The 24,471-nt window shown below is 46.1% G+C and overlaps 1 pseudogene; it reads right to left on the reverse strand.

Moving 5' to 3' along the window:
- Nucleotides 1–23,832: 23,832 nt before the first annotated feature.
- On the reverse strand, nucleotides 23,833–23,952 carry LOC136643209 (5S ribosomal RNA; annotated as a pseudogene).
- Nucleotides 23,953–24,471: the final 519 nt, after the last annotated feature.

The raw sequence follows: 24,471 nt of genomic DNA on the forward strand, positions 1-24,471 counted from the left end.
CAGCAAGTCAGTCAATTTTTTTTCCCCAGAATGAGGGCCGAATGAAATCATGAATAGGGAGGGGAGATGTTGCTTCTTCCTATAGCAGTTGCATACTGAAAATTCCCACTTGCATACTGCAAATTCTGTATACGGTTGCTAGACATGCATTCCAGTGTTTGATCATTTTATTCTATCCTCAGTGTTGTAAAGTCAGAAGTAGATGTGAAGAAAAACAGCAGAGCACAAAGCCCACCAAGCTCTCGTATCAATTCACATAGGCCTCCTCAGGGCATTTCTGAGAGCTTGGTACTTTACAACAGTTAGGTGTCCCAAAGGATCTCTCAGTCTAGTAAACTAGCAGCCTGTTCTATCCCTTTCACATTCGATGAAGGTGATGGATCAAGAGGTTCAGAGAAATGAAAGAATAAGAAACTGCTGTCGAGATCTCCAGTAGTGATGTCTTTTTATTGACATCATCACATTCATATGGTGAAAGGGCTCAGAGGTCTCCCAGAGACACACTGCAAAAAAAGACGTTCTTTGTTTTACCGCCAGCTGGGAAGCCAATTTGGATATTAAGGTGCGTTGTCTTATAGCGGAGGTCTTGAAACACAATACAAAGGAGACAGTATGGAATTAATATACCTCTTAAAGAATACAAAAGGAGGCATTGGCCAACAAATGTAGGGGAAAAAATGATGCAGTTATGATGTCTTTATATGATAATACAGAAACAGAGTAAAGCTGAATTCTGATCTCTCTCTAGTCTCCTATAGTTTTTATACTAGCATATCAGCTCCAGGTCTAGCAAAGAGAGATATTCATTTAAAAGTAGTAGTGGGATAAACTCAAGTTAAGGATCTTTACAGAGAAGGGTTTTGTTCTATAGCAGGATGTCCAACAAGCCAAGTAAAATTTAGAGGTGCCTGGATTTCAGTACTTTTAGATACAACATTGTGCAATTTTTTTAAATAGTACAGAGGAGTTAGTGCTTCAGCTGCATTTGAAAATGTTTGGAAGAGAAAACCATCCAAAAGTGTATTTATGCAAAAAAATTAGTTATGCAAATTTATTTATGGTTATTACAAATAGTGAAAAAAGAATCATACAGATTGAAGGATGGGGGTAATATTGTGGAGAATTAATATCAAAAAAGAAATTGGATAAAAAAAATCGAGAATTTTTTTTAAAAAACTGTCAATTTCTACAGATATTAGAGAGAAATGTTTAAAGATTTGGTCTCACTGGCATGTTACTGCGGTAAGTTTAGTAAAGTGGGTGCATCAATAGACTATAGCTGCTGGCATTGTTTTATGATAAGAGTTGATGAAGCACACCTGCAGTGTACTTGGGAAAGCACCAACCTTTTTTGAAACTAATGGTTATGACTAGTAAAGTGATCATCTTTTGGGATGTGCATACATGAACATTCAAATAAAAAAGGCAAACATTAAAACAATAAAAGAAATTATTAAAGCAATAAAAAAGCAAACATTAAAACAATACAGCTTCTAGGACCTCTATAAGCTTCCAGGACCTTAGAAAACATTGAGGACATATTAGATATGCTAGTTTGATGTTTAGGGTGTCAGCTGGAACAATCTACAAGAAAATGAAGGTAAACAAGGGGGGAATTCACTTGCTGGAACCCATGTTCTGGAGCTGTGCATTAGGATCAAGGCCATGCAAGATTTTGTTGCAATGTCTGCTTGTCCATATCTACTTGCAGATTGGTAGCAAAAGTTTTCCATATGTTTGTTGCTTTTTACCTCACAAGTTGATCAATGTTTTGTTGGAACAGTCACATGATAATCTATTTTGATGGTCTAAGGGCGCAATCCTATCCTGTTCTGGAACAGGCAAGCCAAGAGGCTTGCGCTGTATCCAGCACAGGATAGGGGCCAAAAGTAGCTCAGCCAGAGGCAAGAGGAAACATTTCCCTGTACCTCCAGGTAAGGACCGCTGGCCCCTATGGGTCTTCTTGGACTTGCGCCACCTCTTGACTTGCACCCGGCTTCCTCCCGGAGGCACAAGGGACTTGCGTCGGCCCAAGTCAAGGGCTGGATTGTGCCCTAAAACAAGGATGTCAAACATAAGGCCGCAGGCCGGATGTGGCCCCTGGAAGCAAGTTCTCTGCCCCTCATTATACTTAGGCTCTCCCAGCATGATAATTGGGCTCTTTCATATCTTGAAATTATGAACAAAATTTGCACATTTTCTCTTCTGTCATTTGCAGCTAGTGAATTTCTATGTGAGAACAAAGTGCTCATTTCTGGCCATCATTTGCTTAATGATGTCATTTCCTGCTCAGTGATGTCACTTCCAGTCCTCAGCAGGCATCATGAATGCTATTCGGCCCACTATATGAAACAAATTTGACCCCCCCCCCCCGGTCTAAAACCTAAAGGATTAGGTCTGCAAAACATCTTTCTTGTTTGTACCACTTACTTTTTTTCCATGCATAGACAATGGAAGCCTTTCCAATCCATGCTCTGGGAAAAGTCAGTGCAAGCAAGAGTGAACAAAGCACAAAACAACCAGACTCAAAATTATAACAAAGGAGAATTTCATATCTCCCTTATGTTGGGAAAGGATCTCTAGTACCACATTGTAAAGATTGTCAGCTTTCCCAGGCCATCTGGCTGGTCTCTGCTGGAGATCGCTGCTATCCCTTTGGTCGGATCAAGCAACAAGGCAAAATTCTGATCAGATTCTCATGACCTTACCACTGTGTGCTGATAACACTTTTCAAAACAACCAAATAGCGTCAACTCTTTTTTTAAATGCACACAAATAAATCCCAAATCAAGCTGCTATTTTTGCAGCTTGAAGCTGTATTGTTTTAATGTTTGCTTTTTTTATTTTAATGTTCATGATAACTGTATCACAAGCATTGCTCTGATGGTGTCTTCAGATATTCCAGGACAGAGTGAAGTAGAGAACACAGAATGGAGATTTATTGAACAGCTGGAAACTATGGGGTCTATTGGATTGTTTTATTTGAGAGAAGGTCAGAGGGTCATAAGGCAGGCGGGGAAGATGCAAAATGAAGGGAGTCATAGTCAATTAAAGGCAGACGTGAGGTTACAGATGGTGGGATCAGCATGGGAGAGTTATCTGGGTTTCTCCAAATGGGAAAACAAGGGAGAGAGATCAAGATGAGGTTAGCTGGACTGCAGAGAGGGGGGCAGTACTGTAAATCACTGATATGATCTTGATGAGAGAGAGAGAGAGAGAGAGAGAGAGACCATCTGCAGAGGATGAAATCCGGAGCTGTGGTGAACAGCCTTGCTTTATGGTGTGCACACTTCTTAAATTCACATAGAGCCTCTTACACTGCTGAAGCAAAGCTTGTGCAGATATTGTAAGGTTTAGATCTTACCAAATGAATGAAGTGAAGCCTAGACAAAATAATTCAATATGTGACTTGGGATACAATTAGGGCTGTATTGTTTCAATATATGGAGTTCTCTATATATTCCTAGTTCTATCTCAATTTTATCTCAATACTGCAAAATGTTAGGCTTACGTTTTTCAAACTGATATACTTTGCATCCTGCAAGATCTTTACCAAGTTATCTTTTTTTACCAATCTACACTTTGCACTAAGTATTTTAGGTCCCAGTCTAAATTTCTAGCCCTGATGCAGCTGTGCCAGTGGGGTATGTGCTGCATCCTGGGAAGAGGGGGGCTCCACAAGGAAAGGGAATGTTTGTTCCCTTACCTTGGGGCTGCACTGCAGCTGCATCCGCACTGGAAAGTTGGATAGGATTGGGCCCTTAACCACATTTTGGGGGGAAAATATCCTTTTTCTGTGTGCAATATTCACTTAAATTCTTTTTTAAAAAATTCTTTTCAGAACATAGCGCAGAAGCATGAAATGAACCTAGATAAATAAATAGACTTCTGCAGCTATGATCACCTGCAGGAGTTATTGCCCCATGGGGAGAGAGTGCCTTTTTGGCAGAAAATCCAGATTGCTCCTTTTGTCTGCCAAACATCCCCCTGTGGAGCTGTAACACATCCAGGTAGCCATCAGTGTATCCAATAAAAACAAAGCAAAATCAACATTCGTTCTACAAATTAACCCTCAACCTAAGACTAGTCTGTAACTACCAAATATTACAGATATTATAAATCTCCCAACAGCCAAGGTGATTTCTATACATATTGGTGAGTCACTTTGTGCATGTGCATGTATCATTTATTGCCATGTGTTCCCAAAAGCGAGAGGCTTATGTGATGCTTCATTTCCAGCATGAAATCTGAAATTGAATAGCTGCTTGAGGCTCTATTCGTGCTTTATTTTTTTCCTCCTCTGCTTCTATTTAATCAGAACTGTGTTAAGTCTTTCTAAAATAGGAGTCTGTCTTCTGTTTAAATTTTAATGCAGGCAGCTGAGATGAAACTGCAACTGCAGTTCTCAGGCAAATAGCTCACCAAAGTGCAGCGAGTTTTATTCTGTGGAAACCTTCATATTATGCAGTTTACAATCGCCCAAGCACAGGGGCGGGGGGGGGGGAAACTTGGGCAGAAGTTCAAATGATTTCTGCAAGCAAAAGTTATGATGTTAAAAAAAAATCATGCATTGCAAGTCTTTAAAGGGTGTTGTTAAGAACTATAAACATCTGAAGGAATCTCAGTGCTGACAGATTCCAAGGGACTTGTGTCAGGCCCTTCTGGCTTAAGGATGTACAGTTTCTGAAGCAAACAATGTGGAACCCTTGCAAGTGGTTCAAAGGGCAAGAGTATCTTCTGGGATGTGCCCATTCTGCATTGACTACCAGCCCAATCCTGAGCTGCTTGGGGTGTGCAGCTGTGGCAGCACAGAAAATGGCTGCTGCTGCATCCTGTGTGCCTCAGGCAGCCATGGGCGGCACCTTGGGAGAAGGGGACTTTCGTCCCCTTCCCCCAAGTAAGTGCAGTAGCCCCACAATGGGGCTACTTGATTCACCGCCAACCCAAAGGTAGGTGGTGAACAAGAGCCTTTGTGTAAGGCAGTGAGGCCTACACAAAGGCTTTTGGATCCAGTGGTCCTGCCTTCTTCCCTGCTCCCTCCCCCAGCATGCCTCCCCCCACCCTCTCCCTGCCTCCCCACCTCCTCCCTACCCTCCGCCCGCCCTCCACTTACCTCACCCCTCCCTGAAACACCTCCTCCCTGCTTCCCCCATGACCCCACTTACTTCTCCGCTGCTTGGTGGTCCACGCAATAAGGTTGGAGGAGGAAAAATAAAGAGATGGTGGATAGAGTGCTCACCAGGTAAGGAAGAACAGCATCTGGTGTACCACCTCAGTAGTCATGACCAATTTGCATCTTGTCCTTCATCCTGGGGATAATGAAGCATCATTCATTTTTATTCTCACAACAAATCTGAGGTGCATAAGAATGAAATATAATGGTTGACCAACATCATTCCAGAGAGTTCAACACAAGGACTGAAACCCATTCTCCCCAGTCCAAGGCTCACACTCCAGTAAGACTAAGTGTAAGTTTTCAGCACCAATATCAGGAGGCATTGATCTGTGTGGAGATCCCATGGTGGAAGAGCAAGGTTCTGGTTTGTCAGTTTAGCATACCAACGAGAAGTGAGACAAGAGAACCTCCCAAAAGGGCACTGACTTTCACAGGGATAGCATAACTTTTTACCTTTGTGCTTAGTGAGGGAATTTCCATCTCAGATCTCTAGTAACTGATTAACAGCCCAATCCTATCCCCATCAGTTCTGCTAGGTACAGCAGTGCTAAAATGACTACTGCTGCGTCCAGCAGCACAGCTGGGGCCACTGGAGGTCTCCCTGGGGGAAGGGGACTTTTGTAGCCGCAAAGTTGCTTACTGGAGCAGAACTAGAGCTTTGCAGCCCAACCCGAAGGATAGAATATCGCAAAGCAGGGCTCCGTCAGTCCCACGCCCCTCCTGGGCCAGTTCCTTCCCCCACCTCGCCCTTCCCCTGCCCCCCCTCTTCATCAGAATGCCTCCCCCAGCCATCACAGAACTTACCACTGCCTGGAGCTCTTTCCTTGCTATGGGTGGTGTCCATTCAGTGCTGAGCTCAGTGCCAATTGGTGCTGGGCCAGTGCCGGTGCTTGTAGGAACATAAGAACATAAGAACAGCCCCATTGGATCAGGCCATAGGCCCATCTAGTCCAGCTTCCTGTATCTCACAGCGGCCCCACCAAATGCCCCAGGGAGTACACCTGATAACAAGAGACCTGCATCCTGGTGCCCTCCCTTGCATCTGCCATAGTCCATTTCTAAAATCAGGAGGTTGCACATACACATCATGGCTTGTAACCCGTAATGGATTTTTCCTCTGGAAACTTGTCCAATCCCTTTTTAAAGGCATCCAGGCCAGATGCCGTCACCACATTTTGCCCACTGACATCCGCTCTCTGTTTCCTGGTATTCAACCAGGTCTCAATCCAGGAGAGGACCTGCCCTCTATGACTGTGGAGTTTTTTCAGTAGCCTTTGGTGAGGGACCATGTCGAACGCCTTCTGAAAGTCCAGATATATAATGTCCACAGGTTCTCCTGCATCCACATACCTGTTGACCCTTTCAAAGAATTCTAAAAGGTTAGTGAGGCAAGACTTACCCTTACAGAAGCCATGCTGATTCTCCCTCAGCAAGGCTTGTTCGTCTATGTGTTTTGAGACTCTAACTTTGATGAGACATTCCACCATCTTACCCGGTATAGATGTTAGGCTGACCGGCCTATAGTTTCCCGGGTCCCCCCTCTTTCCCTTTTTAAAGATCGGCGTGACATTTGCTATCCTCCAATCTTCTGGCACTGTGGCCGTTTTGAGGGACAAGTTGCATATTTTAGTCAAGAGATCAGCAACTTCATTCTTCAATTCCTTAATAACTCTTGGGTGGATGCCATCAGGGCCCGGTGACTTATTGATCTTTAATTTATGAATGAGATCTGAAACAACTTCTCTTTTAACCTCTATCTGACTTAATTCCTTGGTCAGGAGGGGGCTGTTCAAGGGTCAGCTTGTGACACTCCATGTCCTTTAAGGCACATTTACAGTGCTCAGCACCAGTGCTGGGAGTGCATAGGATTGGGTGCTTATATTGTTGCAAATATTTCAGAACACTGGAGCTAATTACGGACATTCTGCATGTAACAGAACTCCTGGCCATCAATGACTTGTGAACAGCAAGATCCCATAATGCTTTGGGATATGAATCCTTCTTATAGTGTGTTCGCTTTCAGTCTGATGGATTTTGAACAGCATACTCAGTTATTGTGGGCTATTTTCTTTCAAAAACTGCATTCTGCATCTTCAAATATGCAAATTTAATGTTGACACCCCTCAACAAAGATTGGTATGCCTTGTGGCCAATATTGCATTTTCTTTGCTCTGCTGATTTAGTTGCCAAAAGCTCTTTTTTTCTTTGCATCTAACATCATTCACATTACTAGCTGTCTCCAGAATTTCCATGGCATGTAGTGATTGAGTTTCACTAGCTAAGGACTTTTTCTTAAGCCATAGGAAATGTCAAATTTGTCTCCATCAGGAGACAGCATTGAAGAGCTTCATTCTAAATTCCACATACAAGATGATCCTCCAACATGTTATTTAGGAAACCTAAAATTACAGGGCTTAGACAGGTGACATAATTCTGCAGCATAAGTAGGAATACCCTTACCAGGGTGAGAATATAAGTGAATTTTAAATCTCTGAAGAGGGGTTGATAGTGAAAGGAATGTCTTCAGGGATCCTACTGTTTTATTTTTACAGCACAATTCTATGAGCTCTTAATACCTATTGAACTGACAGTCCAGTCCCAAGCTGTCCGGTGTGTGAAGCTGCTGCAGTGCCAAAATGGTGGGTCTTTGGGGAAAGGGACTCTTATCCCCTTCCCCTGGATAAGGGGCATAGTCCCACAATGGGGCTACTTGATTCTGTGGCTGCTCTGAAGGCAGCGCGGAATCAAGGAGTCCCATGTTGGGCTGGGTGGCTTGACACAGGCTCAGGATCTGGTGGAGCTGAGCTCCGCCAGTCACGCTGCCGTCCCTCCACTCCCTCCCCTGCCATGCCACCTCCCTCTCCCCTCTCTCCCCTGACCCCGGAATGCCTCCCCCACCCCCACTCACTCGCCACCTGAGCTGTTGGGTGGCGGACCCCTGGCCCAGTGCTGGAGCTGGCCCAGAGCAAGCTTGTGCTGGGCTAACTCTAGTGCTGAGCCCTCAGTAATAGTTGCAGATGTGCCTTACGGCATGTTTGCAACAGTGCGCGCTGGCAATAAGCCGGTGTGCAGGGCTCTGGATTGGGCTCTCACAGCAGTCATACAATACACTCCAACAGTGCACAGAGCCAGAACCTTTCCGCACCCACAGGAGATTCGCTCTGGACTCACTGAGACAGATATAGTGTTGGGAGAGATGGAAAGGGCTGGGGGGAAGGTAGTATGGGGCAGAGGAGCATGGAACAAAGCAGCGATGGGGGGTGGGGAAGGGTGTAATGGGATTGTGTCAGGTGGGGGAAGGGGAAGGGCAGACTAGGTCTGGGAAGGGGATGGGTTCAGCAGCAGCATCCTAGCCCCCTTCCTAGATCCAGTCCCACAGCACAGATCCATCCAGCCCTTGCCATTGAATTTTCTAGTGCAGGTCCAAGTAGACCCCTCCGTACTGCAGAGGCTTATCACCAGGTAAGGGTGCAATCCTAATACCTTATGTCAGTGCTTTCCAGCACTGACATAAGGGCAATGCAGCTCTGAGGTAAGGGAACAAACATTCCCTTACTTTGAGGAGGCCTCCATGAGTGACACCCAACTGCAGGATGCAGTACACGTCCCATTGTCGTGCTGGAAAGTGCTGGAAAGTACTGACATAAGGGGTTAGGATCGTGCCCTAAGGGAATAAATGTTCCCTTACCCAAAGGAGACCTCTGCAACTGTCTCATGCAGGACACAGCATCGCTGCATTGGTTGGGGGAATAGGGTCGAACTGTTAGCATTTTTCCTGTTGACATTAATGTACTCGTTACCCAGGCTTTGACTAAAAGAGCTGTTTTCATGAATGGATTAGGTATGTGTAAAGGTGTACTTGGTGAACAAAACATCTGAAGTCCCATTGTGTGTTTTAAAATGTACTCCTCTTCACTTAGAAACTGTGAACTGTTTGAAATAACGTATCTGAGCTACTCTCCAAATCCTGCAGATAGAAGAGGCAGGAATATTTAGAATGGCATAACTAGAATATGTTATATTTAAAGATGAGATTGCTCATGTCATACTTCTGTGCCTTATAATATTTTTCTAGAAACATATTTTTGTGCCACATCGCTCTGCTCTCAAATTTTTTTTGCATAACTTGTATGTAGCAAATTAGAAAATCAGGAAGCTAAATGACTTTACATTTAACATTCTATATAAATTTAGATTCATCATCTGACCTTTTCGATCTTTCCGTGCCCTAGTTAACATATGACAGTGATTATGTTTCATAGTTGGCTGGATATGATTCACAAAGGTTATGCAGATAGCACATTTTGAAGGAACCCAACTGATAACACTCGGCATACGTGGCATTTTAATGAACTCCAGCCTCCCTAATGGAACTGCCACAGTGCCTGGCCCCTAGGCAGCCGGACTCTGCAGGACAAAAGAAGGAAAATTCTGCAAATGTCTTGCCATTAGGCTGCAAGACCTCCTGTATTCTCTACTAATGCTCTTGAACCCTCACCTGCAGCAATCATAGAATGCACACTGTGACAATAATGCAGTTTCACCTAGTTCAAGGTCACCTTTGCATTACAAGACATGGCAGGATGCTGTAGAGAGGCTAGTACAACTACCACTGCCTAAATGAAGATGCAGCATGTTTCTATTAGCTCAAAGGAACAGACCAAAGGAAAATGCCAAGGATGCATATCATGTTTGTGCATGTGGAGTTGAGAATCAAGGCTGACCACATCATTATATAAGTACGGCAGCTGCTCCACAGTTTTAAACAATCAAGGGTTTTTTCTTATTCCCAAGTAAGGAAATTTACTCTGAAACTGTGATTCCTTCCTCTGGATTGACGAATCGCAGTGATAATATTGATTCTAGATAGATCAGGAACTAGCTGGAGCACCTAAATGTATTCGAGGGCCCACCCAGCCAGACCTTGAACCCTCAATTCTAGTGGCAACCCAATGCATTATCAGGGGGCAAGAAGGCCAAGTTGCATGGTGCACCCATGCAGAATTTAGTGCCAGGTTTTTGGGGGGCCCAGTTGCAGGCTCCTTGTACTGGGGAAAGGGAAATTGTGATACCACCCAAAGCATTTGCAGATGGAAGGAAAGCAGAGCCCAAAGGAACAATTCCATATGGCCAACAGGGGGAAAAGAAAATCACAAATGCATATATTATATGTAATGCTGTCCATTCATGGATTAATTTTAAGCCTTTAAAAACATGTTGCTCTTGATGGCGTCTTGAGTCATCAAATAAAATGCACTCCAGGAAATCTTTCAGTTAAAAACTGGAGCAAGGGGACTGCAAGGGGAATAATTCTTCATTTTGCTTTGGTGCTAGTTTCCTTTATTGCCAAAGAAATCTATGTGCATCTCAATAAAACAAAAATGATGCTGACATAGAGGTTATTTTTTTTGGTATGATCTCCCCCCCCCCCCCGCCCCATCTCCCTTTATTTCTAGAATATTTCACAGCAGACACAGATATGCCTTGAAAACGGTTCAATGAGCCTTAGCTGTGGCATTTTAACAAGCCTAAATGATTTAAAGTTTGCACAGAGCCTGCTATTTGATTGGACGTAATTAGTATGAAGGGTGCATTGCTAGAGTGCATTGAGTTGTGAACTCTTCTGGTCTGGCCCATTAGAAGCTGCAGTATGTACCAGACGCTGCATTATTGCAGGCAGATAAGGTCATTCATTACATTACCTTTAGTGGTAACAGTGAAAAGAACAAGAGGTGGGAAGCACACCGGTAATGGTGCCCTCCTCCCCCGCTTTGCACTATGACCGATATCCAAGCTGGATGTCCAGGGGCCTGTAGACGGAGAAGAGATAATAGACAACATGTTCGTAATTAACGTAAGCGAGAACAAGATGAATAGAGACTATTCATGCAGTTGCTACATTGTATAGCATTACAATATCACATTATGGCATTATTTAAAAAAAAAATACTGCTTCCTTGATCCAAACATTACTCTAATTTTAACCTCTGGGAAATTCAAATCTCCTTTGTTCCCATGACCTGGAGACAGGGGTGAGCAGTGAGGTGGCTAAGTTTGCAGACGACACCAAACTTTTCTGAGTAGTGAAGGCCAGACGTGATTATGAGGAGCTCCAGAAGGATCTCTCCAAACTGGCAGAATGGGCAGCAAAATGGCAGATGCGTTTCAATGTAAGTAAGTGTAAAGTCATGCACGTTAGGGCAAAAAATCAATACTTCACACATAGGCTAATGGATTCTGAGCTGTCTGTGACAGATCAGGAGAGAGATCTTGGGGTGGTGGTGGACAGGTCGATGAAAGTGTCGACCCAATGTGCGGTGGCAGTAAAGAAGGCCAATTCCATGCTTGGGATCATTAGAAAAGGTATTGAGAACAAAACGGCTAATATTATAATGCCGTTGTACAAACCTATGGTAAGGCCACACCTGGAGTATTGTGTCCAGTTCTGGTCGCCGCATCTCAAAAAAGACATAGTGGAAATGGAAAAGGTGCAAAAGAGAGCGACTAAGATGATTACGGGGCTGGGGCACCTTCCTTATGAGGAAAGGCTATGGCGTTTGGGCCTCCTCAGCCTAGAAAAGAGATGCCTGAGGGGGGACATGATTGAGACATACAAAATTATGCAGGGGATGGACAAAGTGGATAGGGAGATGCTCTTTACACTCTCACATAACACCAGAACCAGGGGACATCCGCTAAATTTGAGTGTTGGGGAGAGTTAGGACAGACAAAAGAAAATATTTCTTTACTCAGCATGTGGTTGGTCTGTGGAACTTCTTGCCGCAGGATGTGGTGACGGCATCTGGCCTGGATGCCTTTAAAAGGGGATTGGACAAGTTTCTGGAGGAAAAATCCATTATGGGTTACAAGCCATGATGTGCATGTGCAACTTCCTGATTTTAGAAATGGGCTATGTCAGAATGCCAGATGCAAGGGAGGGCACCAGGATGCAGGTCCCTTGTTATCTGGTGTGCTTCCTTGGGCATTAGGTGGGCAGCTGTGAGATACAGGAAGCTGGACTAGATGGGCCTATGGCCTGATCCAGTGGGGCTGTTCCTATGTTCTTATGTTCTTAAGGTGAATGCTGAAATTATGTCTGGTAACTATGTTCCTGTTCCCACTTTGCAGAGTGAGATTGCAGGCATTTAATTGAGGGGCCTGTTTTTATCAGTTACCTATTTCAAAGGTGTCCTTTTCAGAAATCTGGATACATGGCATATTGAAAATTAGGGTCAGGTTGGGGACTACGCCTGCACTATGCATGTTCTAGATGTTGCACACACAGGTTTGCGCTAGCTGCAGACAAACTCTGATTGTTGGGAGGGCAGGGGCAAGGCTACTGCAGGCACACCATCATCAAAGAGGACCAGGCTAAGCCAGCATGCTCCTCAGAAGCCTGAACATTGATGATGCCATGCCCTAAGGAAGACCCCACCATCAAACTGCCCTAATTTTAAAATAACAACTATTTGGGCTTTCTTTCCTTTTTTAACTCCCCCCCCCCCAATCTGATATTCAACTGATTTTCCTTTCTCCAGCTTCCTACACTGCAGTAAATGAACACCCAGAATTGGTTACTCTGAACTGCCTTCTCTCTGAATTGGCTGCCTTTATAGTCAGTGAAATCAAAACACCAATTTTGATTTGCTGTTTTCTGAGATTTTCAGAGTATTGTAAGAAGTTATCCCCACTTTTTGCAAACAGGTGCAGAAAAGGTAATCTTTTGGGGAATATTTTACTTCACCCTTCCAAAAAATCCCCCTTTCTTTGCACTGGAAAACATTCCCTCCAAGTATTCAGTGTAGCCCTTACCAGATATTCTACAGAAACCAGGGTTCAAATATACAGGTATGTGCCACTTAACGACGGGGATACTTTCTCCAATCCCCGTTGTTATGTGATTAGGTCATTAAGTGAACATTCAGTCCAATCTATTGCCTTCGTTGTCTAAATAGACACTCCCTGCAAGACACTAACTGGCTGAACAGGCTACTGGTGATAGATTTGCATTAAGAGCCTCTTTGTTGTGTAAACAGACACTCTACTTCAGGCTATGGGAGATATGATTGCCTCATTAAGAGCATCTTTATTGTGCTTTGACCACTGTCATATATGTGGTCCATCATTAAGCGAATGGTTGTTAAGTGGCTCACGCCTATACTATCATCTTAGGCTCTTTCCCAACAACTTATCTATTCCTTTGTCCATTGCTGCTATATATATTCCCAAGGATGGCACAGATCTTGCCTATGCTATATGAGTATTCAATCTAGTAGTCAAAAACACATCTTTCTATGTGCAACACCTTAGGTCAGGGCTATGTGATCCAATTCTGATGGTGGAAGGCTTTTGCTTCAGAGCTAATGTAACATGTGAAGCAGGCAGGGCATAGCTTACATGTCAAGCTGGTGCCTGACCCAAGCTCAAAATGATGTTCCAAAAGTTATGTCACAACTGGAAGTGACATCATGCTCGTGCTTTTAAAAAGTAAAAATTAGGGTCTCCTCCCACCAGCAGCACGCCATCCACTTGCTCTGCAACGTACCCCAGTGGCATAGCTAAGGCATCTGTCTGCTACCTGGGGTCAAAGAAGATTTTGTAGCCCCTCCCCCCACAACAAAATCAAATGTAATTAAGCACGCAACCCTGACTTTCGTTTAGGCTGGCACAAATCCCTTGAGCCAGCCCAGGAGGGTCACAAACGTGCCGTAAAGCACATTTGCTCCTCCTCAGGAGTTAGCTGGTTCAGTGCAGGGAGGCACACCAGGCCATGGAGGCTGTATCCAGCCTCTACACTGACATGGGGAGCGAGGGTTGCGTCAGTCAAGCTTGGCCGACGCAGGGGTCTGGAGAGGTTGTGGAGGAGGCAGAGAGGAAGTGGGATGGAGGTGTTCTGGAGCAGGTGGAGGGCAGTCCTGAGGGTGAGCAGGTGGGTGGAAACAGGAGGTAGGGCTGGGACCCAGCTGTTATGCTGGATCCCAACTCCGTTCCCCAAGCAGTGCAGAGCGGCTTGAAGCTGTTCCATTCTCATTAGAGCCACCTCCTGAGACAGAGCAAGTCCAAGGAGACCCATAGGGGCCATGGTGACTTACCCAGGGGTAAGGGGAGAGTTTCCCCTTGCCTCTGACTGAGCTACTTCTGGCCCCAGTCTTGCACTGGATACAGTGCAGGTCTTCTGACCTGCCTGTTCCAGCGCAAGACAGGATTGTGCTGCATGTAAATAAATAAAAAGTGTTCCCCTTATTGGTTAGAGACTTTGAGGTGAAAAGGGATGGTTATTCTCCCCTAGTAAATATAAAAGAAGTGCCTCTTAACCTAGTTAGCAGGGTTAACTGCATTGTGGTAGATGGAAATGAGAGCTGACTCATATTAACACCTTATTCGTTCCATGCTGTATCATAATAACATCTCATGGGCTCTCAGAACAATTAGACACATAGGTCAGTTTTAAGAAAATCCACTTTTTGTTCCATAAGGCAATTGTGTTTTCATTTACTGGTTAATTGGCCATAACTTTTGACAGAATACAGATATTGCACTATCATCTGTTTCATTGCCTTTTGCATTAAATTACCTTTCCAATGATATATAACATGATGGTATTATTAATACATACCAAGGTTTTCGCAATTTTGGCCACTAGTGTCAAGTTCAGCTTGTTGCCTGGTGCAACACTTTTTGCCTGGTGCAATTGCTATCTCCTACACCCCCTTAGCTACACCACTGGAAGCAGGGATTGACAAGGAGACCCAATAATATAATTCTGCCCCCTCAAAAGGGTGACGGGAATTGTGCTAATCAGTATGTTTAAGTATGTACTGGTTAAGCTTGTGTGTATGGAGCACCCACTTCACTCTTTTCAGTTGGTTTTTTCAGTGCCTGTTGGCTGGTGTCTCCCTTGTTTCTTCTTCTTAGATGGTGCTATAAAGGCAAATTAGTTGTATGTTGCCGTTTACTTGTAGCATACCTATTTTGAACCCATCCTTTTAAAAGAAGTATCCTGCTCATTTTTCAAGAAACTGAAATATCTAGTATGCTTTTGTTTCCAGTGGGAGCATGGGTCTTATGTGGCTTGCAGATCTAGAGCTCTATTAATATTTGCTGTCCTCCAAATATATTCCTGCTTGTGTGATTGCCATGAACATTTGAATGCCAGAACAATATATGAGAGATAAAAGCTCACCCGAATCTGCAGTGGAATGAATTATAAACTATTTTCCGTTCAGCCTCAAAAGATAATCCACCAGGCAAGCATACGGCCAAATAACATTGCTCTTTGTAATCCACTATTTCCTGAAACTCTCTGAGAAAAGAAGATGATCCACTCCTTCATTAAAAGGTTGGAAACTCCCAATTTTATTTTTTTATTTCAGCTTTTTCCAAAGTATAGATAGTTCAGCTGACCTGCTATTGACTCATGTTCTTGGTTCTTTCAACCATTTGAACTCATGCGGAAAAAAGGGAATACTTGTAATTACAATCAGCAATTTGATTCTTTTGCTCCTCACACAGAAGTCAAATGCAGCAGTTTTATACTTTACCGGCGCACCCCCCCCCCCCCCAATAAATGCACCAGACTGTGGCTTGGATTTAAAACTGGGCCACTTTATTGATTGTTAAGTTACAGCAGGGTGACTGGGGTAGTTGGCTAAACTCCCAGTCCTAAGTTGTGCGGGGTTGTTAATAGGGGGAAACGAGCCTAGCCGTCTACCTCCCCCAAGGTCAAAGGGCAAAACCGTCCGACTCGAAGCTGTCACCAGACCTGTGGCCTAGGACAACCTGTCAGCATCACCCAAATGGTTAAAACAGCAGGACTAGTGGCCCACAGGTCAAGCCTTGCCAGGCGTGCCAGTCCAGTCAAAGAGGCTTGCCAGCCAGCCTCTTTGAGCCGGGAAAGCATCATGTGAGCGGTACTAGCTCACCCCTTGACCTTGCTGTCTTAGACGGACACTGGGATACCTACCCTGACCCCGCACGCTTCACGCCACAAGGGAGGAAAGCCTACTGCTTGTCCTTCCTATCCCCACTAAAAATAAATTGCTTCAAAACCTGCTATAAATCAGTCAAAAAGATGTTGTAGCCCTGCAGGGACAGATGAACCCCATCGCTGTGGAAAAGGGCGGGGCTAGTCCACACGATATTGGGATGGGGAAGATGGACCCGCCCATGGCCGCAGCGAACCTCCCCAGGTAATCACTGACTTGACACCCTTGGGCCTTCCTTAGGGGGAAGGGGGAGTCCCCACTAAAAACTGGCCCAAAGGCTATGACAAAAACAGAGGAGACTCCCAATGCTGGAGTGCTCATAGCCTAAGAGATGGGCACAAGACATGCAACTTACCTCAGATAATACTGATAGGCGCCGGAACGCTACCCGCCAATCCTCTGAATGGCAGGAACGGGCAGGCCTAATTGTGCAGCTGCCGAGGCGGCGCCAATGCGAAATGAGTGGAGCCCATATTCCTTGGGTTGTAACCCCATTTGCTCCAAGGCCCGCTTAAACAACTGTTTAAACTGGTAGAGCGTAAGTGGAGTTAGATCCCCATGTCTAAAAAGACACCCAGGACCAGGGGGTGCTATTGCCCGGTATACCGACAAGGCGTGAGCAGGGCACAGCTGCAGATTAGGAGACCTGTGGAGAAGCACAATGTGGCCCCTACCTAATTGATCATTTTTGGAGAATCTAAGCCGCAGGCGAACCAAATCGCCCAAGATCTCACGGTCATCCCACTGCATGGTTCTTTCCCCGGGGGTCCCTTTTGTTTGTGCCAGAAGCTCACCTGCCATAAATGTCCCCCCAAAAAGATGGGGGAAACCATGCGAAATAGGCAAATCTCAAATTGAGAAGAGCACAAAAGGCCAAATTCAATATAGAGCCCATGTAGGAGGGTGACTGTGATGGGCCTGCACTGGTCAGGCAGCAGAGGGGTGTCTTTTTTAAAACCGTCCAGCATCTTACAAACTCTAAAATCAGCAGCTGGGTCCTTAGTTCCTGCAGATTTAGCACTGAAGGAAATGGCAGCTAAGTAGACCGACATGGTCCAGACCGATATGTCACAGTCCTGAAGGGCCAACAGGAAACGCATAACCGCCTTGAGCAGAGAGGATGTGGAAAGGGCACGGTTCACCTCTGTAGAGAAGGAGGTGAATTCCCATATCTTACTGTGATAACTGGCCCGACTGGGAGGAGCTAGAGATGCCCAAATGGTCCCCTGAGCTCGGATGAACCAAGGTTCCACAACCAGCTGGGCATTGGGTCTGGGTCCTGTGCTGCCTCCAGGGCCAACAGCTGAAAACGCTCCCCCTGCAAGCGAGAGAGAGCTTCGGCGATACCATTGTCGAGACCTGGAACATTTCTGGCTGTGACTATGGCGTTAATTGAAAGGCACTGTCTCACAAACACCCTGACTAGGCGCATGACCCTCGCTGATTTAGATGTCTGTTGGTTGACAATGTGCACCACGGCAAGATTATCGCACCAGAATAACATAGTGGAATCTCGAAACATGTCTGCCCATATGAAAACTGCCACAACTATCGGGAATAATTCTAAAAAAGTTAAATCTTTAGTGATGCCTGCTGACACCGAGGAAGGTGGCCAGGCAGCGGAACACCAATGACCCCTGAAATAAAGGCCAAAACCAAAACCCCCAGCGGCATCCGAATGAATCTGCAGTTCCGCTTCCAGCAACTCCTGGCTTCTCCAAAAGGACACGCCGTTGAAATTTAGCATGAAATCGGACCACATATCTATATCAGCATGTGTGGGAACTGTAACCCCGGTTCTATGGTGTGGCTGCTTTAAGCCCGTTGTGGCATTGCACAGGCACCAGAGAAAGGCCCTGCCCAGGGAGATAACACGGCAGGCAAAATTTAAATGACTAATTAATACCTGGAGGTCCCGCAACATGATCTTGCGTGCCCTGCGAGCGGCACTTAGCAATTAGCAGAGCTTAACAAGTTTGGCGAGTGGAAGACAGCTCTGCTGCAATACAGAGTCAAGTTCTACTCCCAGAAAGGTGAGGCGCATGGCAGGACCTTTGGTTTTCTCATGTGCTAAGGGAACACCGAGTTCCCCACAGAGCTTGACAAAAGTAGCCAAGCCCTCTGAACATATTTTGGTTCCAGCTGGGCCTATAAACAAAAAGTCATCGAGATAGTGGGCGGAGTAAACCGGGCAAGCCCTTTCATGGACTGCCCATTCTGGGAAGGAACTAAAACTTTCAAAGGCGGCACAGGAAACCGAACAGCCTATGGGTAGCACCCTGTCAACATAGTAAGCCCCTTCAAAATAGACGCCCAACTGGCAGAAATTGTTGGAGTGGACTGGCAGTAGGCGAAAAGCCGATTAGATGACAGCCTTGGCTATGAGAGCAGAGGGACCTCAGTCATGGATCAAAGCCATGGCCTGATCGAGAGAGGTGTATCTTACCAAGCAAAGGTCATGCAGGATCCTGTCATTTACGAACTGGCCTTTGGGGTGTGACAAGTGGTGTATTAACCTAAATTCACCCAGGACTTTTTTGGGCACGAGACCCAAAGGGGAAACGTGCAAATTGGGAAGAAGTTGCTCAAAAAACGGGCCAGCCACTCGGCCGGCCTCGACTTCTTTGGCAATCTTTTTCCTCACCACCTCCTCCATACCATAAGTGAAGTGAAGGTTTTTGGCCCAGGAGGGTTGGGAAGGAGGGGGTGCTGGAATCTGAAAACCACTGGAAAAACCTTCCCAAAGGTATTTGACCTTCGGCCGGTTGGGATATTGGTTGAGTAAACGGCTGAGGAACGGAAGCCTAATGGGAGTTGGGCCCTTTGGAAGGGGCAGTGGATGGGGCACTGCCTTTCAGCCCGCCCCCAGGGTGCCCTCGAAATCGGGACCTGGCCCATCCAAGCTTGGGGCAACTGGATACCATGTGTTTGGCCCTACATTGCACACAGGCATGTGAAAAGGGGCAGTTAGACCGACTACAATGTTCCGTTGCATTAAATTCGTGACAGGTGCACGGGTATTGAACCCCCTGAGCACTCGGGGTGCTCTGCCTCATTCGCCCCTGTTTCTGGTGATCAGGTGACTGCTGTCCAAGCGGTCACCAATCGTTTTTGAAGGAATAAACAGCTGCGCCCACAGCTCCCATTGCGGCACGCGCCAATCAAGGGCGGGATCATGGGAGGACCTCTTGCGAAAGTATTCATCATATGAACACCACGCAGGGCCAGAATAATCACAAAAAGCCCTATGGATGATGTCCAAATATTTAAATAGGGAAGGAGCCTTGTTAGGGTACATTTGGAGGACTACTGAGGCATAAATTATAAAACCATTGAGCCAGTTCATCCAATTTTTATTGATTTTTCTACGCTTTACTAGCTCCTAAGGGGTTCTCCCAGCCTTGGGGTGGGTTCAGGCTCCACCTGTAAAAGGCTGAAGATATCCACAAATTCTCCTCGCCAAATTCTCTCCTTCACCAATAGAGTTAAGTGGCCACCCAAAGGTAGAGCAATGTCCCCATATGAAATCCTGGGGCATTCACTAGGTTCAATCACAAAACTGGGGGGGGGGGTTTGGGGGCCTTGTGAGGCTATCGGTTGGCCCTGGGCAAGAGGAAGTGCTTGACCTGGAGTAACAGGGGCACTAAAAGGCCCACTAGCAATACCGGCAGGCTGGGCTGCTGGTCCAGTGAAACCGAAGGGTCCCGGAGGCCAGGGGTAGCCCAGGCCGCCATACGGCAATGGCGCTTGTGGAGGCCACCGTAATCCCCTGAATGGATAACTCATGGCTAGTGAATTGGGGTACTCGGGGATTATGGCCTCTTGACCCCAAACCGGCGTAATCGGGTCATGATCAGGCCCTTCTGTCTCACCTGCACACCCCTTATCCTCCGTGGCCTTGTCCTATGAAGGTTTAACGAGATCAGCTGCCAGTTGGACCGCAGAGGCTTCCGATGACTCCTCATCCGATAACCTCTTGGTGGCAAGGACTTTGCCTTTTTTATTGGAAGAAAGAAATGTGTTAAGCCAGGTACCACAGCCCAAGCGGTTAAATTTGCGTTGGGGTCCCCCAATACCGGATGCTCCTCCCCCATCGCCCTTACCTGCCCTACGCATTGCCTTTTCTTTTTGCTGGGCTTCCAGGCACGCCACTAATGCCTTAAGCTCACCCAGGTCCCTGCTTTCATCAGAGGACGATGAAGCCTCAGCCGGTTTGGGAACAGGGCGCTTAGGTGCCTTGCCGCACCTTTTTTGAGGGTGCTGAGGCATGGTGGGAACCTGCACTCAGCTAACTAACTATCCCCCCTTTGTACTTATTCAATTCTTAATGCTATTGTTATTCAAAAAATTTTATAATTTTTTTTAAACTTTGAGTACCCTTACTGAGGCCCTACCCTATCAGCAATAACCCGTTAATTCCCCCAACTATACTCTGTCTCCCCTTATAGCTACTATTTAATGTTATTGTTATTATTATTATTTCATTATTTTTTTGAGAGGGGGGCACTTGATGGGGGCTTAAGCGGGGTGGGGTGCAGAATTGCTTTCCCCAGGCAGCGCAGGGGGGGAAGGCAGCAAGCCCCTAGTACTTGGCAGGCTCGTGATACCGCCACTAAATGGTGGGCGGGCGAAACAAGATGGCGCCCGCGAGTTTTTCCTCTGCCCAAGGTGGGAAACTGCGCTGGAGGCGCCCCCCACCAAGTCCGTGGGTAGCCGCGGGGCAGGGGGAGCCACCCAAGCCCCCAAAGGCAGGTGGCGGGCTTGAAGCCCCGAGCTAAGCCCCAAGGAGTGCGGGGAAAAGCCCCTGAGGGGCACGCGCGGCTTCCCCGCTGGCCCGGGGCCATCCCCGTGGGCGGGCACATCCTCCACCACCCGCACCTCAGCCCGCTTGCAGTGGGGGGGCACCCGCATGTCCAGCTGGCATGAGCCAAGCCCCTCTGGTGCTGGGCGCAGCGGGGAGAGAGCACGCGTCACTCTCCACTTGGCTGCCGCCCATCAGGCGCTGAGCACTGGAGGTGCCGCGCTCTAGGAGCGCCGGCCAGCTGGTGCCTCAGGTGCAGCAGGGGAGAGTGTACACCTTTCCCTCTGACAGGCGCTGCTTTGGAGGTGAGCGCTCCCAGGCGTGGCTTCGCTGCAGCCTGGTGAGCACTCCCAGCCCCAGCAGGTCCAGAGCTCAGTGCAACGCGTCCTCCTGCGTCGCTGCTTGCTCCTGGACTGAGGCTGGGTTGGGCAGCCGCCCGACTCCAGCCTGATTGTCCCACCTCCAGCCGCAGGAGGGCCAATGGGGAAACAAGCCCCAGCCTGTCCACATCAGTAAGAGGGGTAACAGCCTTGGGTGCCCTTCGGGGAGAAAGGCGGGATACAAATCCAATAAATAAATAAATAAATAAATAAATAGCCGTTAGTGCTGAAAGCACTAACGGTCATTTCTCTGCAAATTTAGACTATCTTAATCTCAGCTATCTTAATCTCATGTACTTCTCAGGGTGCTACACTTGGTAGGAGGAGAGAAGAGACAGATAAGAAGAAAGTGGGTGATTGAATAATAAACATACAAGCAGTAATTGTGTAAAGTGAAAACACAAGGATACTAATGCTTGTAGCCTCTGCTGTGTTCCCTCAGTAATAAACCTGGAGGACATCAGAGCTCCCTGCCTTTAAAGGGTCTGCTCTGCTTTGGGTCCCTGCTCTACTCTGGTCTTCCATTTGTGACTTTTCAGGATCATGATCCTTCATCTATTTTGATAGAGCAAGGAATCTGTGGGGGGGGGGCAGGGGAGTTCACTGTAACAACATTCACAGCACAAAAGCTCCACAGCTTTATGGCTCCACAGATAACCAACTAACATCTCAATCCTACCTAAATCCCCACACAGCTATGCATCAACACTGGGCTTCTGCTGGATCCTGTGGGGGATTTTTGGATGCTGGAGGAGTCCTTGAGGTAAGGTGGACATGAGTCCCCTTGTCCTGGGGTAAGTCCCAGCAGCTGCAATGGTCAACTCAGACCTGCAGCAGTGATATTGCTGGTGTAAATCTGTGTTGATTCACACAGGTGGATCAGGCCCAGGAAGGGGGTTGGATAGGGTGCATGCTGGCACTGTTAATTCCACCCCCTCCATAGTCCAATTTGCTCACCCCTACCCCTTTTGCTACTCCACTCTACCCTTTTCTCACTCCATTCAACCCCCTCCCCACCATCTCCTGCCCTTCCCCCATCCCTGTACTGGACATACCTCCTATGGCTGGCCTCCTGATGATTGCTTGTGTCAGCTGGAAGGCTCTGGCCTTTCCACTGGCATGCCCGGGCCTTGCACTGTCATGAAGCACTTTATGATGCTTTTGCAAGAGCTCATGCTGGTGAAACTCTTATTCCGCTGCCACAGGACCTCAATCGGATTGGACTGTAAAAGAACAAAATGATATTCTTTTTATAAGTATAAATAGTTCCCAGTGATAGCTGGTATCTTTCTGATTTTCAGTTCCCTTTCTTTGAGCAAACGGTTGTCATCAGCCAGCAACAAAGCGAACTTGAATAAAGAGAGTCCTAGTAGAAAGACCCCCTCGTGTCGACCTGTTCAGTGTTGTGGAAAAGCACCCCCTTTATAGGCCACTTTGGCACAGCGTGTGTCTTCCTCTTTGATATTCTAAGCAAAGGCAAATGGGTTTCACGTTGAATTACTGGAAGGATTCAGTGAACTTATTTCAGCTCTTTATCAGCAGGAAAATTCAGCTCATCCAACAGTCAGGAAAGCAAATGCACAGAAACAGCTGTTCAAACTTTTATCCAGGTAGATTTCTTGCTGCTTGGTACTGATTAATCAGCTGTAATATACAGAGGAATAGAGCTTCCCTTTATGAGAAGTGGTACTTTTAAAATTACCACTTAAAATTATCCACTAAAAACTTAGGTCAGGGATTTTCAATCCCCTGCCCATCAGAAATGCTTTCCATCCATTGTCTGCAACAGAACCCAGTACACCAAGCCTAGAATTATCCTAACCAAGCTAAAAGTTTGCCTTAGAACATGGTCAACACTGAAATTGGGCTACATTTTGAAGTGGATGATTGGTAAGAATAGACAAGCTGTAACCCAAAAACATGTCTGATGTTGCCAATCTTCCCCCTGAAGAGCCACCGAGGGAGCTTCAACGGTTTAATTTTTTGCTCATTGCCAAGGTAAATTGTAAGAATTTTTTCCCAGGAAGACTTGATAATGGGGGTTCAAAAATGAAAGGAGTGGCAGCAAGGTTTAAAAAGTGTTAAGTACAAATTTCTCAGTTGCAAACTGAATCATCAGAACTGGCTCGTGTTGACTCTCATGGTTGCCCAGCCACTTCCTCTCATTGCTCTCTTGTCCAACTTAGGCTCAGCAGGAAGGACCACACCATAACCATCAAGGACATCAACTTGCCATGGTTCTTGGTGGTCCTGGAATACATTGGACCAAAATCTAGTGTTTAACAGAATTCCTAACACAAATTCTGCATGGGTAAAAACAAGGAGCTTCATAGGCAGCACTGAATCACATCATTGGTCCATCTCTAGGTGAACAACAGACCGTGTTGAACAGCTTTCCTGTGTTTTCAGATGGGAATTTTTTGCCTGCCCTACCTGAAGATGACAAGGTTGGTTGGTTGGCAACCTTCAGTCTCGAAGGACTATGGTATAAGCCTACAGCACCCGGTATTCCCAGGCGGTCTCCCATCCAAGTACTAACCAGGCCTGACCCTGCTTAGCTTCTGAGATCAGACGAGATCGGGCATGTGCAGGGTAACAGTTGCTGCCAGATGACAAGGATTGAACCCAAAATCTTTTGCATGCAAAGTAGATGCTCTACTCCTGAGTCATAACCTTTGCCCGAAGGTTAGGGGATATAGACATAATCACAAACACAATGGGGTCTGAACTATGGTCTGAACATGAAAACAAAATAATTTATTTTCAATGTATTATGCACCAAAAACATTTTATTGAAAATTCTGTATTGAGTTGAATCAAGAGTCACACTCTTTATAAAAGATATTTGACAGGAAATCACTGAATAATGTACCAAATCTATTTTTTGTTACTGTGCTGTAGCAGAAATCTATGTGACGTATTGGTGCTAAATATAATTTTCCTGGTCACCTGTGAAAGTAAATTTATCTCCGTTCTGAATGAATTTAGCAGCTGTGGTGTAAACTGCTTTAAAAAGCACACCAACAAAATCCTTGACTGATAAAGAGCTCACTGAGTGTCTACTCATAGGCTGCCATCAACCTGTCAGCCTTATAAAAGGTCCATAGTATGCCACAGTTGTGCCTGTAG

Source organism: Tiliqua scincoides, chromosome 2 (genome assembly GCF_035046505.1).
Source record: "Tiliqua scincoides isolate rTilSci1 chromosome 2, rTilSci1.hap2, whole genome shotgun sequence".
NCBI lineage: Eukaryota > Metazoa > Chordata > Lepidosauria > Squamata > Scincidae > Tiliqua > Tiliqua scincoides.